The 16572-nt window shown below is 50.6% G+C and overlaps 5 non-coding genes across 5 annotated transcripts; all 5 read left to right on the top strand.

Annotated features, from left to right (window-relative positions):
- Nucleotides 1-227: 227 nt before the first annotated feature.
- Nucleotides 228-368, top strand: LOC138496413 (U4 spliceosomal RNA). Its single transcript, XR_011277927.1, has one exon. It is a non-coding gene; the product is annotated as a U4 spliceosomal RNA (small nuclear RNA).
- A 3508-nt stretch (nucleotides 369-3876) lies between these two features.
- On the top strand, nucleotides 3877-4017 carry LOC138496412 (U4 spliceosomal RNA). The gene has a single exon (XR_011277926.1). It is a non-coding gene; the product is annotated as a U4 spliceosomal RNA (small nuclear RNA).
- Nucleotides 4018-7525: 3508 nt separating this feature from the next.
- LOC138496410 (U4 spliceosomal RNA) lies at nucleotides 7526-7666 on the top strand. The gene has a single exon (XR_011277924.1). It is a non-coding gene; the product is annotated as a U4 spliceosomal RNA (small nuclear RNA).
- A 3508-nt stretch (nucleotides 7667-11174) lies between these two features.
- Nucleotides 11175-11315, top strand: LOC138496409 (U4 spliceosomal RNA). Its single transcript, XR_011277923.1, has one exon. It is a non-coding gene; the product is annotated as a U4 spliceosomal RNA (small nuclear RNA).
- Nucleotides 11316-14823: 3508 nt separating this feature from the next.
- On the top strand, nucleotides 14824-14964 carry LOC138496619 (U4 spliceosomal RNA). The gene has a single exon (XR_011278114.1). It is a non-coding gene; the product is annotated as a U4 spliceosomal RNA (small nuclear RNA).
- The last annotated feature ends 1608 nt before the right edge of the window (nucleotides 14965-16572 follow it).

The raw sequence follows: 16572 nt of genomic DNA, 5'->3' as shown, positions 1-16572 counted from the left end.
ATTTGCATGTTTACTCCCAGAATCCTATGCATACCTTGCTACTATATTTGCTGTCAGTTTGGTGAGCGCAAGATGATACAGGTGTTCACCTCAACAAATCTCGGCACTGGAATCCAGGCGGTTTTATGAGTTTGACAAAGGATGTTCAGGATGGAGCTTGCTGGGATCAGTGCAAGTTAAATGGGAATCCATTCCCGGGGCGCACGGGCCTCTGGGTCAGATGCTTTAGCTTTGCGCAGTGGCAGTATCGTAGCTCATGAGGTTTAACCGAGGCGCGATTATTGCTTATTGAAAACTTTACCCAATACCCCGCCATGACAGCTTGAAATATAGCTGGAATTGGTAATTTTTGACAGTCTCTACGGAGGCTGTACCGATTTGTTTGAAAAGGAGACAATGACGCTTTTACTCCACTGGAGAAGACCTAGCAAGAGGGGTGTGTTTTTCGGAACCCATCCCTTCTATTCTTTGTTCTCTCGTGGCCTACCCTCAACAAAGGGGTTTACTTCCAGAAGCTAGCGCATTCGTAAACTCCAAGCGGCGCAGCGAAGTCTATGGAACCGTGACCATGCAGCAGGTGCATTAAGCGCCTCAGTTGTCTCGCTGCCTTCCTGATCTCACGACATGAAAACCATGAGCTTTCAGAACCTAGCAGACAGTGACCTGTCTGCCTTCGATCCTCTTTGCCACATCTGCTCTTGCGAAAGTCATCAGATTGTTGGATGGTTACTCAGGGAGGTCTGGCTGCCACTGAAGCCAACCGCAGCAGAGGGGTCGCTTTACCTTTGGCCTTCGCTCACCATCTCAGTCTTCCCAAGAGAGGCAAAAGGGCATTTCTGTCCCCATGCATTCTATAGACACATATTCACGTGGAGTCAACAACCCGACCTCTCTTGGTGTGACGAATCAACTTCCGGGGCACTAGTGGTCCAGGGAGGAATATCGCTTTCTAGACCATCAATCAGTCCCACACCTCTAGTACACCGGAAGGGGTCCGAACAGTGGACGGAACGTCAGGCTGGTTAGTTGCAACAGAGCGAAAAAACAATTGTGACCCACTGATAAAAGGGACTGTCCAGTCAAGGTTGTATACAAATATCTACTTTAGTATTAATACAACAGACAGTTCTAAAACACTACAAAATACAACCCACCCTATAAAGGAAAACAGGGGACAGACAGTTTCACAAAGGAGAGGGATGCACTCTGGATACTGACAGGAGTGCAGTCGGGAAAGCAATCAGTCTGAGCTGTTCAAGGTTATTTGGTTGCAGCAGCAAGGGAGCAAGAGGTCGTAAATGTCACTAAGGGCCTTCGGAGAAGGACCAGGGGGACAGAACCACAATGTAACTGGTGTTTGAGATGATCTTGGTACTCGACAGCATCGAGTGGCTTCCAGCATGCTTTGTAGCTCCGGCGACAGAGTTCAAGAGGGACGACAGATGCGGATATCAGTTGGCAGGCAGTTTGGTAAGCGAGGCTGGGCGGACGGCTGCAGGCTGCCCTACCCGGCGGCTCGGGGTGAAGAATCGTTGTCTGTGTGCTGGTTGGTGGATCTGGAACGCTGGTCGAGGGTTCTCAGACGGCTTTAGTGACTGCAGCTAGAGAACAGCCACAGTGGTGCAGCCGGTCGCAGTTTGAGAGCTCGACTGCTTCGAAAAAGTACTTAAAAGATGGACGCTGGTTGATGCTTGTTGTGGCACTCCTCCGAGCTTCTTCTCAATGCTTGGGTCGACGTTTAAGGCGGCCGACCCAAAGCTGAGAAGAGTGTTTGCCGGCAACAGCCTTGTCCTTTGTTCAGAGACTCTCTGGCACTTCCCACCTAGGAAGCTTGCTGGCTTAACCTAGCAGGGCACGCTGTGTGCTGGCTGGGTACCGGTTCTGGTGCTGCTTGATGGATCCTCTGAGTCGGGTATCTCCCTCTGTTCCCTGGGAGATGTTTTGGGAGGTATTTTGCTTCCCTCTTGGAAATCCTGGACTTCCTTCACTGGCGGAAGCCGTGAGGCAGACTGTACCATCACCGAGGGTCCGAATGAGTCCTTCTTCGTACTCCTTTTGAAGTCGTCGGATGATCTGCTCAGTGAGGGGCTCAGCCCTCTTTTAAAGCCAAATGGGCCCCAGTGATTGGAGCATGCTAAGCCTACCTTACAGACCCAATCCTGGGTCCCCACCACCAATCTTCTGTCATGCGTAAGGTCATGACCAGAGTGCTTTGCAACAGGAAAGGTAAGGGGTGACAACATGTACTACTAAGCCGCACCCATCTTCCTGTCTCCTGTGGATCAAAGTGGCTCTCTGGTTAATTGAGCTCGAGAACAGACTGTCTGCATCAAATCACATATATCTTCCCTCTGAAAGGGGGTGGCCCTGCAGCGGTTGCCTACTGTAAACAGTTGTTCCACACATGACATTCAATGGCCTTCATACAGAGGGGTGGGAGCTAGCTTCAAGCTGACACATTGCATATGAAAAAGGTGTTGGGGTTTCCTGCCCTGTGTTAGTTCTGTGAACAGGCCTCTTGGCAGGCCTGCTTCACTTAACTCTCATCAGTATGCGCTGCCATCAGAGAGAACCTAACAATAGGCAGGGCATATCGATGGAGCCTTTGCTATTTTAAGTAGGCTGACCAGGGCCGGAGGAAGGCGTTGCCTTCCCCCTTCAGAGATGCTTTGATGTACCCATGGCTGTCACATTGCAGCTAAATGTGACAGGAGGACCGCACCGGTAGACTGTGTCCCCCAGAGTGCACTTGACTATGTGTTTGTTGTGCAGTGTCCATTGGGAAATGTGTGCGGGATAGCCCCACACATTTCCAGGAGGTTTACCTACCAACATTCCATTTCTTTTTTAAAAGTATCAAACCAGCCCAGGCGGAGCGCACACTCCCCGTGCGGATGGTCTAATTCCTCACTCTTGGTCAGGTTCTTCAATTCCTACCAGTCAAGTGGTCTCTTCTGTCTGTGTCTGCACTTCATTTGCACAGCAAACAGGCATGTCTTTCCCATGGCAACAGTGTCTTCTCCAAGCTGCACACACAGACAGCCGTTTCTCAGGCTAAATGTTCTCTTCTGACCTCAGTGGCAGAGCCACACTAAGCAGATGGCTCTGCAAAGGCCCAGGGGCTACAAAAAAAAGCCTGAACAGGGCAAGGCCGCTTCATTTTTGGCAGTGGAGTGGAAGTAGAATTGCAGGGTCCGCCCTATGAGACAGGGTACAAGACGTGAATTACATAGGACCTTTTCACTTTTCCCAGAGTCCCCTGCAAAATCGGGTCTATTTTCAAGGACAAGTGCAATTATCACAAACAGGTAGGTATGTGATGGCATGGAAATGTATCGAAATTGTAATGGTTTGGTCAACAGTTGGAACGCTCAGAGACAAATTGATTCACTTCTTGTCAATGTCCTGGCTGCACTGCAGAAACAGCTGGTCGTCCTGGTGGAGCATCACTTCACCTGTCCCCAAAGGAGCCCATTTCTCGATGCTGTCCTCGCTCCTGTGCAATCCTCCAATGGCTCTTTGCATTCTCAAGCCTCTCCCATGTTGCCTTGGCAGCGGCCTGCCCAATAATCTCTCAGGAGGGCGGGGTCACTTGCCAACAGGCCACCGATCATGCTAAGGGAAAGAGCGCACAGGTAGCAGCCTGCTCATTTGCATGTTTACTCCCAGAATCCTATGCATACCTTGCTACTATATTTGCTGTCAGTTTGGTGAGCGCAAGATGATACAGGTGTTCACCTCAACAAATCTCGGCACTGGAATCCAGGCGGTTTTATGAGTTTGACAAAGGATGCTCAGGATGGAGCTTGCTGGGATCAGTGCAAGTTAAATGGGAATCCATTCCCGGGGCGCACGGGCCTCTGGGTCAGGTGCTTTAGCTTTGCGCAGTGGCAGTATCGTAGCTCATGAGGTTTAACCGAGGCGCGATTATTGCTTATTGAAAACTTTACCCAATACCCCGCCATGACAGCTTGAAATATAGCTGGAATTGGTAATTTTTGACAGTCTCTACGGAGGCTGAACCGATTTGTTTGAAAAGGAGACAATGACGCTTTTACTCCACTGGAGAAGACCTAGCAAGAGGGGTGTGTTTTTCGGAACCCATCCCTTCTATTCTTTGTTCTCTCGTGGCCTACCCTCAACAAAGGGGTTTACTTCCAGAAGCTAGCGCATTCGTAAACTCCAAGCGGCGCAGCGAAGTCTATGGAACCGTGACCATGCAGCAGGTGCATTAAGCGCCTCAGTTGTCTCGCTGCCTTCCTGATCTCACGACATGAAAACCATGAGCTTTCAGAACCTAGCAGACAGTGACCTGTCTGCCTTCGATCCTCTTTGCCACATCTGCTCTTGCGAAAGTCATCAGATTGTTGGATGGTTACTCAGGGAGGTCTGGCTGCCACTGAAGCCAACCGCAGCAGAGGGGTCGCTTTACCTTTGGCCTTCGCTCACCATCTCAGTCTTCCCAAGAGAGGCAAAAGGGCATTTCTGTCCCCATGCATTCTATAGACACATATTCACGTGCAGTCAACAACCCGACCTCTCTTGGTGTGACGAATCAACTTCCGGGGCACTAGTGGTCCAGGGAGGAATATCGCTTTCTAGACCATCAATCAGTCCCACACCTCTAGTACACCGGAAGGGGTCCGAACAGTGGACGGAACGTCAGGCTGGTTAGTTGCAACAGAGCGAAAAAACAATTGTGACCCACTGATAAAAGGGACTGTCCAGTCAAGGTTGTATACAAATATCTACTTTAGTATTAATACAACAGACAGTTCTAACACACTACAAAATACAACCCACCCTATAAAGGAAAACAGGGGACAGACAGTTTCACAAAGGAGAGGGATGCACTCTGGATACTGACAGGAGTGCAGTCGGTAAAGCAATCAGTCTGAACTGTTCAAGGTTATTTGGTTGCAGCAGCAAGGGAGCAAGAGGTCGTAAATGTCACTAAGGGCCTTCGGAGAAGGACCAGGGGGACAGAACCACAATGTAACTGGTGTTTGAGATGATCTTGGTACTCGACAGCATCGAGTGGCTTCCAGCATGCTTTGTAGCTCCGGCGACAGAGTTCAAGAGGGACGACAGATGCGGATATCAGTTGGCAGGCAGTTTGGTAAGCGAGGCTGGGCGGACGGCTGCAGGCTGCCCTACCCGGCGGCTCGGGGTGAAGAATCGTTGTCTGTGTGCTGGTTGGTGCATCTGGAACGCTGGTCGAGGGTTCTCAGACGGCTTTAGTGACTGCAGCGTGAGAACAGCCACAGTGGTGCAGCCGGTCGCAGTTTGAGAGCTCGACTGCTTCGAAAAAGTCCTTAAAAGATGGACGCTGGTTGATGCTTGTTGTGGCACTCCTCCGAGCTTCTTCTCAATGCTTGGGTCGACGTTTAAGGCGGCCGACCCAAAGCTGAGAAGAGTGTTTGCCGGCAACGGCCTTGTCCTTTGTTCAGAGACTCTCTGGCACTTCCCACCTAGGAAGCTTGCTGGCTTAACCTAGCAGGGCACGCTGTGTGCTGGCTGGGTACCGGTTCTGGTGCTGCTTGATGGATCCTCTGAGTCGGGTATCTCCCTCTGTTCCCTGGGAGATGTTTTGGGAGGTATTTTGCTTCCCTCTTGGAAATCCTGGACTTCCTTCACTGGCGGAAGCCGCGAGGCAGATTGTACCATCACCGAGGGTCCGAATGAGTCCTTCTTCGTACTCCTTTTGAAGTCGTCGGATGATCTGCTCAGTGAGGGGCTCAGCCCTCTTTTAAAGCCAAATGGGCCCCAGTGATTGGAGCATGCTAAGCCTACCTTAAAGACCCAATCCTGGGTCCCCACCACCAATCTTCTGTCATGCGTAAGGTCATGACCAGAGTGCTTTGCAACAGGAAAGGTAAGGGGTGACAACATGTACTACTAAGCCGCACCCATCTTCCTGTCTCCTGTGGATCAAAGTGGCTCTCTGGTTAATTGAGCTCGAGAACAGACTGTCTGCATCAAATCACATATATCTTCCCTCTGAAAGGGGGTGGCCCTGCAGCGGTTGCCTACTGTAAACAGTTGTTCCACACATGACATTCAATGGCCTTCATACAGAGGGGTGGGAGCTAGCTTCAAGCTGACACATTGCATATGAAAAAGGTGTTGGGGTTTCCTGCCCTGTGTTAGTTCTGTGAACAGGCCTCTTGGCAGGCCTGCTTCACTTAACTCTCATCAGTATGCGCTGCCATCAGAGAGAACCTAACAATAGGCAGGGCATATCGATGGAGCCTTTGCTATTTTAAGTAGGCTGACCAGGGCCGGAGGAAGGCGTTGCCTTCCCCCTTCAGAGATGCTTTGATGTACCCATGGCTGTCACATTGCAGCTAAATGTGACAGGAGGACCGCACCGGTAGACTGTGTCCCCCAGAGTGCACTTGACTATGTGTTTGTTGTGCAGTGTCCATTGCGAAATGTGTGCGGGATAGCCCCACACATTTCCAGGAGGTTTACCTACCAACATTCCATTTCTTTTTTAAAAGTATCAAACCAGCCCAGGCGGAGCGCACACTCCCCGTGCGGATGGTCTAATTCCTCACTCTTGGTCAGGTTCTTCAATTCCTACCAGTCAAGTGGTCTCTTCTGTCTGTGTCTGCACTTCATTTGCACAGCAAACAGGCATGTCTTTCCCATGGCAACAGTGTCTTCTCCAAGCTGCACACACAGACAGCCGTTTCTCAGGCTAAATGTTCTCTTCTGACCTCAGTGGCAGAGCCACACTAAGCAGATGGCTCTGCAAAGGCCCAGGGGCTACAGCAAAAAGCCTGAACAGGGCAAGGCCGCTTCATTTTTGGCAGTGGAGTGGAAGTAGAATTGCAGGGTCCGCCCTATGAGACAGGGTACAAGACGTGAATTACATAGGACCTTTTCACTTTTCCCAGAGTCCCCTGCAAAATCGGGTCTATTTTCAAGGACAAGTGCAATTATCACAAACAGGTAGGTATGTGATGGCATGGAAATGTATCGAAATTGTAATGGTTTGGTCAACAGTTGGAACGCTCAGAGACAAATTGATTCACTTCTTGTCAATGTCCTGGCTGCACTGCAGAAACAGCTGGTCGTCCTGGTGGAGCATCACTTCACCTGTCCCCAAAGGAGCCCATTTCTCGATGCTGTCCTCGCTCCTGTGCAATCCTCCAATGGCTCTTTGCATTCTCAAGCCTCTCCCATGTTGCCTTGGCAGCGGCCTGCCCAATAATCTCTCAGGAGGGCGGGGTCACTTGCCAACAGGCCACCGATCATGCTAAGGGAAAGAGCGCACAGGTAGCAGCCTGCTCATTTGCATGTTTACTCCCAGAATCCTATGCATACCTTGCTACTATATTTGCTGTCAGTTTGGTGAGCGCAAGATGATACAGGTGTTCACCTCAACAAATCTCGGCACTGGAATCCAGGCGGTTTTATGAGTTTGACAAAGGATGCTCAGGATGGAGCTTGCTGGGATCAGTGCAAGTTAAATGGGAATCCATTCCCGGGGCGCACGGGCCTCTGGGTCAGGTGCTTTAGCTTTGCGCAGTGGCAGTATCGTAGCTCATGAGGTTTAACCGAGGCGCGATTATTGCTTATTGAAAACTTTACCCAATACCCCGCCATGACAGCTTGAAATATAGCTGGAATTGGTAATTTTTGACAGTCTCTACGGAGGCTGAACCGATTTGTTTGAAAAGGAGACAATGACGCTTTTACTCCACTGGAGAAGACCTAGCAAGAGGGGTGTGTTTTTCGGAACCCATCCCTTCTATTCTTTGTTCTCTCGTGGCCTACCCTCAACAAAGGGGTTTACTTCCAGAAGCTAGCGCATTCGTAAACTCCAAGCGGCGCAGCGAAGTCTATGGAACCGTGACCATGCAGCAGGTGCATTAAGCGCCTCAGTTGTCTCGCTGCCTTCCTGATCTCACGACATGAAAACCATGAGCTTTCAGAACCTAGCAGACAGTGACCTGTCTGCCTTCGATCCTCTTTGCCACATCTGCTCTTGCGAAAGTCATCAGATTGTTGGATGGTTACTCAGGGAGGTCTGGCTGCCACTGAAGCCAACCGCAGCAGAGGGGTCGCTTTACCTTTGGCCTTCGCTCACCATCTCAGTCTTCCCAAGAGAGGCAAAAGGGCATTTCTGTCCCCATGCATTCTATAGACACATATTCACGTGCAGTCAACAACCCGACCTCTCTTGGTGTGACGAATCAACTTCCGGGGCACTAGTGGTCCAGGGAGGAATATCGCTTTCTAGACCATCAATCAGTCCCACACCTCTAGTACACCGGAAGGGGTCCGAACAGTGGACGGAACGTCAGGCTGGTTAGTTGCAACAGAGCGAAAAAACAATTGTGACCCACTGATAAAAGGGACTGTCCAGTCAAGGTTGTATACAAATATCTACTTTAGTATTAATACAACAGACAGTTCTAACACACTACAAAATACAACCCACCCTATAAAGGAAAACAGGGGACAGACAGTTTCACAAAGGAGAGGGATGCACTCTGGATACTGACAGGAGTGCAGTCGGTAAAGCAATCAGTCTGAACTGTTCAAGGTTATTTGGTTGCAGCAGCAAGGGAGCAAGAGGTCGTAAATGTCACTAAGGGCCTTCGGAGAAGGACCAGGGGGACAGAACCACAATGTAACTGGTGTTTGAGATGATCTTGGTACTCGACAGCATCGAGTGGCTTCCAGCATGCTTTGTAGCTCCGGCGACAGAGTTCAAGAGGGACGACAGATGCGGATATCAGTTGGCAGGCAGTTTGGTAAGCGAGGCTGGGCGGACGGCTGCACGCTGCCCTACCCGGCGGCTCGGGGTGAAGAATCGTTGTCTGTGTGCTGGTTGGTGGATCTGGAACGCTGGTCGAGGGTTCTCAGACGGCTTTAGTGACTGCAGCGTGAGAACAGCCACAGTGGTGCAGCCGGTCGCAGTTTGAGAGCTCGACTGCTTCGAAAAAGTCCTTAAAAGATGGACGCTGGTTGATGCTTGTTGTGGCACTCCTCCGAGCTTCTTCTCAATGCTTGGGTCGACGTTTAAGGCGGCCGACCCAAAGCTGAGAAGAGTGTTTGCCGGCAACGGCCTTGTCCTTTGTTCAGAGACTCTCTGGCACTTCCCACCTAGGAAGCTTGCTGGCTTAACCTAGCAGGGCACGCTGTGTGCTGGCTGGGTACCGGTTCTGGTGCTGCTTGATGGATCCTCTGAGTCGGGTATCTCCCTCTGTTCCCTGGGAGATGTTTTGGGAGGTATTTTGCTTCCCTCTTGGAAATCCTGGACTTCCTTCACTGGCGGAAGCCGTGAGGCAGACTGTACCATCACCGAGGGTCCGAATGAGTCCTTCTTCGTACTCCTTTTGAAGTCGTCGGATGATCTGCTCAGTGAGGGGCTCAGCCCTCTTTTAAAGCCAAATGGGCCCCAGTGATTGGAGCATGCTAAGCCTACCTTAAAGACCCAATCCTGGGTCCCCACCACCAATCTTCTGTCATGCGTAAGGTCATGACCAGAGTGCTTTGCAACAGGAAAGGTAAGGGGTGACAACATGTACTACTAAGCCGCACCCATCTTCCTGTCTCCTGTGGATCAAAGTGGCTCTCTGGTTAATTGAGCTCGAGAACAGACTGTCTGCATCAAATCACATATATCTTCCCTCTGAAAGGGGGTGGCCCTGCAGCGGTTGCCTACTGTAAACAGTTGTTCCACACATGACATTCAATGGCCTTCATACAGAGGGGTGGGAGCTAGCTTCAAGCTGACACATTGCATATGAAAAAGGTGTTGGGGTTTCCTGCCCTGTGTTAGTTCTGTGAACAGGCCTCTTGGCAGGCCTGCTTCACTTAACTCTCATCAGTATGCGCTGCCATCAGAGAGAACCTAACAATAGGCAGGGCATATCGATGGAGCCTTTGCTATTTTAAGTAGGCTGACCAGGGCCGGAGGAAGGCGTTGCCTTCCCCCTTCAGAGATGCTTTGATGTACCCATGGCTGTCACATTGCAGCTAAATGTGACAGGAGGACCGCACCGGTAGACTGTGTCCCCCAGAGTGCACTTGACTATGTGTTTGTTGTGCAGTGTCCATTGGGAAATGTGTGCGGGATAGCCCCACACATTTCCAGGAGGTTTACCTACCAACATTCCATTTCTTTTTTAAAAGTATCAAACCAGCCCAGGCGGAGCGCACACTCCCCGTGCGGATGGTCTAATTCCTCACTCTTGGTCAGGTTCTTCAATTCCTACCAGTCAAGTGGTCTCTTCTGTCTGTGTCTGCACTTCATTTGCACAGCAAACAGGCATGTCTTTCCCATGGCAACAGTGTCTTCTCCAAGCTGCACACACAGACAGCCGTTTCTCAGGCTAAATGTTCTCTTCTGACCTCAGTGGCAGAGCCACACTAAGCAGATGGCTCTGCAAAGGCCCAGGGGCTACAGCAAAAAGCCTGAACAGGGCAAGGCCGCTTCATTTTTGGCAGTGGAGTGGAAGTAGAATTGCAGGGTCCGCCCTATGAGACAGGGTACAAGACGTGAATTACATAGGACCTTTTCACTTTTCCCAGAGTCCCCTGCAAAATCGGGTCTATTTTCAAGGACAAGTGCAATTATCACAAACAGGTAGGTATGTGATGGCATGGAAATGTATCGAAATTGTAATGGTTTGGTCAACAGTTGGAACGCTCAGAGACAAATTGATTCACTTCTTGTCAATGTCCTGGCTGCACTGCAGAAACAGCTGGTCGTCCTGGTGGAGCATCACTTCACCTGTCCCCAAAGGAGCCCATTTCTCGATGCTGTCCTCGCTCCTGTGCAATCCTCCAATGGCTCTTTGCATTCTCAAGCCTCTCCCATGTTGCCTTGGCAGCGGCCTGCCCAATAATCTCTCAGGAGGGCGGGGTCACTTGCCAACAGGCCACCGATCATGCTAAGGGAAAGAGCGCACAGGTAGCAGCCTGCTCATTTGCATGTTTACTCCCAGAATCCTATGCATACCTTGCTACTATATTTGCTGTCAGTTTGGTGAGCGCAAGATGATACAGGTGTTCACCTCAACAAATCTCGGCACTGGAATCCAGGCGGTTTTATGAGTTTGACAAAGGATGCTCAGGATGGAGCTTGCTGGGATCAGTGCAAGTTAAATGGGAATCCATTCCCGGGGCGCACGGGCCTCTGGGTCAGGTGCTTTAGCTTTGCGCAGTGGCAGTATCGTAGCTCATGAGGTTTAACCGAGGCGCGATTATTGCTTATTGAAAACTTTACCCAATACCCCGCCATGACAGCTTGAAATATAGCTGGAATTGGTAATTTTTGACAGTCTCTACGGAGGCTGAACCGATTTGTTTGAAAAGGAGACAATGACGCTTTTACTCCACTGGAGAAGACCTAGCAAGAGGGGTGTGTTTTTCGGAACCCATCCCTTCTATTCTTTGTTCTCTCGTGGCCTACCCTCAACAAAGGGGTTTACTTCCAGAAGCTAGCGCATTCGTAAACTCCAAGCGGCGCAGCGAAGTCTATGGAACCGTGACCATGCAGCAGGTGCATTAAGCGCCTCAGTTGTCTCGCTGCCTTCCTGATCTCACGACATGAAAACCATGAGCTTTCAGAACCTAGCAGACAGTGACCTGTCTGCCTTCGATCCTCTTTGCCACATCTGCTCTTGCGAAAGTCATCAGATTGTTGGATGGTTACTCAGGGAGGTCTGGCTGCCACTGAAGCCAACCGCAGCAGAGGGGTCGCTTTACCTTTGGCCTTCGCTCACCATCTCAGTCTTCCCAAGAGAGGCAAAAGGGCATTTCTGTCCCCATGCATTCTATAGACACATATTCACGTGGAGTCAACAACCCGACCTCTCTTGGTGTGACGAATCAACTTCCGGGGCACTAGTGGTCCAGGGAGGAATATCGCTTTCTAGACCATCAATCAGTCCCACACCTCTAGTACACCGGAAGGGGTCCGAACAGTGGACGGAACGTCAGGCTGGTTAGTTGCAACAGAGCGAAAAAACAATTGTGACCCACTGATAAAAGGGACTGTCCAGTCAAGGTTGTATACAAATATCTACTTTAGTATTAATACAACAGACAGTTCTAACACACTACAAAATACAACCCACCCTATAAAGGAAAACAGGGGACAGACAGTTTCACAAAGGAGAGGGATGCACTCTGGATACTGACAGGAGTGCAGTCGGGAAAGCAATCAGTCTGAACTGTTCAAGGTTATTTGGTTGCAGCAGCAAGGGAGCAAGAGGTCGTAAATGTCACTAAGGGCCTTCGGAGAAGGACCAGGGGGACAGAACCACAATGTAACTGGTGTTTGAGATGATCTTGGTACTCGACAGCATCGAGTGGCTTCCAGCATGCTTTGTAGCTCCGGCGACAGAGTTCAAGAGGGACGACAGATGCGGATATCAGTTGGCAGGCAGTTTGGTAAGCGAGGCTGGGCGGATGGCTGCAGGCTGCCCTACCCGGCGGCTCGGGGTGAAGAATCGTTGTCTGTGTGCTGGTTGGTGGATCTGGAACGCTGGTCGAGGGTTCTCAGACGGCTTTAGTGACTGCAGCTAGAGAACAGCCACAGTGGTGCAGCCGGTCACAGTTTGAGAGCTCGACTGCTTCGAAAAAGTCCTTAAAAGATGGACGCTGGTTGATGCTTGTTGTGGCACTCCTCCGAGCTTCTTCTCAATGCTTGGGTCGACGTTTAAGGCGGCCGACCCAAAGCTGAGAAGAGTGTTTGCCGGCAACGGCCTTGTCCTTTGTTCAGAGACTCTCTGGCACTTCCCACCTAGGAAGCTTGCTGGCTTAACCTAGCAGGGCACGCTGTGTGCTGGCTGGGTACCGGTTCTGGTGCTGCTTGATGGATCCTCTGAGTCGGGTATCTCCCTCTGTTCCCTGGGAGATGTTTTGGGAGGTATTTTGCTTCCCTCTTGGAAATCCTGGACTTCCTTCACTGGCGGAAGCCGTGAGGCAGACTGTACCATCACCGAGGGTCCGAATGAGTCCTTCTTCGTACTCCTTTTGAAGTCGTCGGATGATCTGCTCAGTGAGGGGCTCAGCCCTCTTTTAAAGCCAAATGGGCCCCAGTGATTGGAGCATGCTAAGCCTACCTTAAAGACCCAATCCTGGGTCCCCACCACCAATCTTCTGTCATGCGTAAGGTCATGACCAGAGTGCTTTGCAACAGGAAAGGTAAGGGGTGACAACATGTACTACTAAGCCGCACCCATCTTCCTGTCTCCTGTGGATCAAAGTGGCTCTCTGGTTAATTGAGCTCGAGAACAGACTGTCTGCATCAAATCACATATATCTTCCCTCTGAAAGGGGGTGGCCCTGCAGCGGTTGCCTACTGTAAACAGTTGTTCCACACATGACATTCAATGGCCTTCATACAGAGGGGTGGGAGCTAGCTTCAAGCTGACACATTGCATATGAAAAAGGTGTTGGGGTTTCCTGCCCTGTGTTAGTTCTGTGAACAGGCCTCTTGGCAGGCCTGCTTCACTTAACTCTCATCAGTATGCGCTGCCATCAGAGAGAACCTAACAATAGGCAGGGCATATCGATGGAGCCTTTGCTATTTTAAGTAGGCTGACCAGGGCCGGAGGAAGGCGTTGCCTTCCCCCTTCAGAGATGCTTTGATGTACCCATGGCTGTCACATTGCAGCTAAATGTGACAGGAGGACCGCACCGGTAGACTGTGTCCCCCAGAGTGCACTTGACTATGTGTTTGTTGTGCAGTGTCCATTGGGAAATGTGTGCGGGATAGCCCCACACATTTCCAGGAGGTTTACCTACCAACATTCCATTTCTTTTTTAAAAGTATCAAACCAGCCCAGGCGGAGCGCACACTCCCCGTGCGGATGGTCTAATTCCTCACTCTTGGTCAGGTTCTTCAATTCCTACCAGTCAAGTGGTCTCTTCTGTCTGTGTCTGCACTTCATTTGCACAGCAAACAGGCATGTCTTTCCCATGGCAACAGTGTCTTCTCCAAGCTGCACACACAGACAGCCGTTTCTCAGGCTAAATGTTCTCTTCTGACCTCAGTGGCAGAGCCACACTAAGCAGATGGCTCTGCAAAGGCCCAGGGGCTACAGCAAAAAGCCTGAACAGGGCAAGGCCGCTTCATTTTTGGCAGTGGAGTGGAAGTAGAATTGCAGGGTCCGCCCTATGAGACAGGGTACAAGACGTGAATTACATAGGACCTTTTCACTTTTCCCAGAGTCCCCTGCAAAATCGGGTCTATTTTCAAGGACAAGTGCAATTATCACAAACAGGTAGGTATGTGATGGCATGGAAATGTATCGAAATTGTAATGGTTTGGTCAACAGTTGGAACGCTCAGAGACAAATTGATTCACTTCTTGTCAATGTCCTGGCTGCACTGCAGAAACAGCTGGTCGTCCTGGTGGAGCATCACTTCACCTGTCCCCAAAGGAGCCCATTTCTCGATGCTGTCCTCGCTCCTGTGCAATCCTCCAATGGCTCTTTGCATTCTCAAGCCTCTCCCATGTTGCCTTGGCAGCGGCCTGCCCAATAATCTCTCAGGAGGGCGGGGTCACTTGCCAACAGGCCACCGATCATGCTAAGGGAAAGAGCGCACAGGTAGCAGCCTGCTCATTTGCATGTTTACTCCCAGAATCCTATGCATACCTTGCTACTATATTTGCTGTCAGTTTGGTGAGCGCAAGATGATACAGGTGTTCACCTCAACAAATCTCGGCACTGGAATCCAGGCGGTTTTATGAGTTTGACAAAGGATGCTCAGGATGGAGCTTGCTGGGATCAGTGCAAGTTAAATGGGAATCCATTCCCGGGGCGCACGGGCCTCTGGGTCAGGTGCTTTAACTTTGCGCAGTGGCAGTATCGTAGCTCATGAGGTTTAACCGAGGCGCGATTATTGCTTATTGAAAACTTTACCCAATACCCCGCCATGACAGCTTGAAATATAGCTGGAATTGGTAATTTTTGACAGTCTCTACGGAGGCTGAACCGATTTGTTTGAAAAGGAGACAATGACGCTTTTACTCCACTGGAGAAGACCTAGCAAGAGGGGTGTGTTTTTCGGAACCCATCCCTTCTATTCTTTGTTCTCTCGTGGCCTACCCTCAACAAAGGGGTTTACTTCCAGAAGCTAGCGCATTCGTAAACTCCAAGCGGCGCAGCGAAGTCTATGGAACCGTGACCATGCAGCAGGTGCATTAAGCGCCTCAGTTGTCTCGCTGCCTTCCTGATCTCACGACATGAAAACCATGAGCTTTCAGAACCTAGCAGACAGTGACCTGTCTGCCTTCGATCCTCTTTGCCACATCTGCTCTTGCGAAAGTCATCAGATTGTTGGATGGTTACTCAGGGAGGTCTGGCTGCCACTGAAGCCAACCGCAGCAGAGGGGTCGCTTTACCTTTGGCCTTCGCTCACCATCTCAGTCTTCCCAAGAGAGGCAAAAGGGCATTTCTGTCCCCATGCATTCTATAGACACATATTCACGTGGAGTCAACAACCCGACCTCTCTTGGTGTGACGAATCAACTTCCGGGGCACTAGTGGTCCAGGGAGGAATATCGCTTTCTAGACCATCAATCAGTCCCACACCTCTAGTACACCGGAAGGGGTCTGAACAGTGGACGGAACGTCAGGCTGGTTAGTTGCAACAGAGCGAAAAAACAATTGTGACCCACTGATAAAAGGGACTGTCCAGTCAAGGTTGTATACAAATATCTACTTTAGTATTAATACAACAGACAGTTCTAACACACTACAAAATACAACCCACCCTATAAAGGAAAACAGGGGACAGACAGTTTCACAAAGGAGAGGGATGCACTCTGGATACTGACAGGAGTGCAGTCGGTAAAGCAATCAGTCTGAACTGTTCAAGGTTATTTGGTTGCAGCAGCAAGGGAGCAAGAGGTCGTAAATGTCACTAAGGGCCTTCGGAGAAGGACCAGGGGGACAGAACCACAATGTAACTGGTGTTTGAGATGATCTTGGTACTCGACAGCATCGAGTGGCTTCCAGCATGCTTTGTAGCTCCGGCGACAGAGTTCAAGAGGGACGACAGATGCGGATATCAGTTGGCAGGCAGTTTGGTAAGCGAGGCTGGGCGGACGGCTGCAGGCTGCCCTACCCGGCGGCTCGGGGTGAAGAATCGTTGTCTGTGTGCTGGTTGGTGGATCTGGAACGCTGGTCGAGGGTTCTCAGACGGCTTTAGTGACTGCAGCGTGAGAACAGCCACAGTGGTGCAGCCGGTCGCAGTTTGAGAGCTCGACTGCTTTGAAAAAGTCCTTAAAAGATGGACGCTGGTTGATGCTTGTTGTGGCACTCCTCCGAGCTTCTTCTCAATGCTTGGGTCGACGTTTAAGGCGGCCGACCCAAAGCTGAGAAGAGTGTTTGCCGGCAACGGCCTTGTCCTTTGTTCAGAGACTCTCTGGCACTTCCCACCTAGGAAGCTTGCTGGCTTAACCTAGCAGGGCACGCTGTGTGCTGGCTGGGTACCGGTTCTGGTGCTGCTTGATGGATCCTCTGAGTCGGGTATCTCCCTCTGTTCCCTGGGAGATGTTTTGGGAGGTATTTTGCTTCCCTCTTGGAAATCCTG

Source organism: Ambystoma mexicanum, chromosome 10 (genome assembly GCF_040938575.1).
Source record: "Ambystoma mexicanum isolate Mex_15411 chromosome 10, UKY_AmexF1_1, whole genome shotgun sequence".
NCBI classification, from domain to species: Eukaryota; Metazoa; Chordata; class Amphibia; order Caudata; family Ambystomatidae; genus Ambystoma; species Ambystoma mexicanum.
This window is presented reverse-complemented; position numbering and strand designations above follow the sequence as displayed.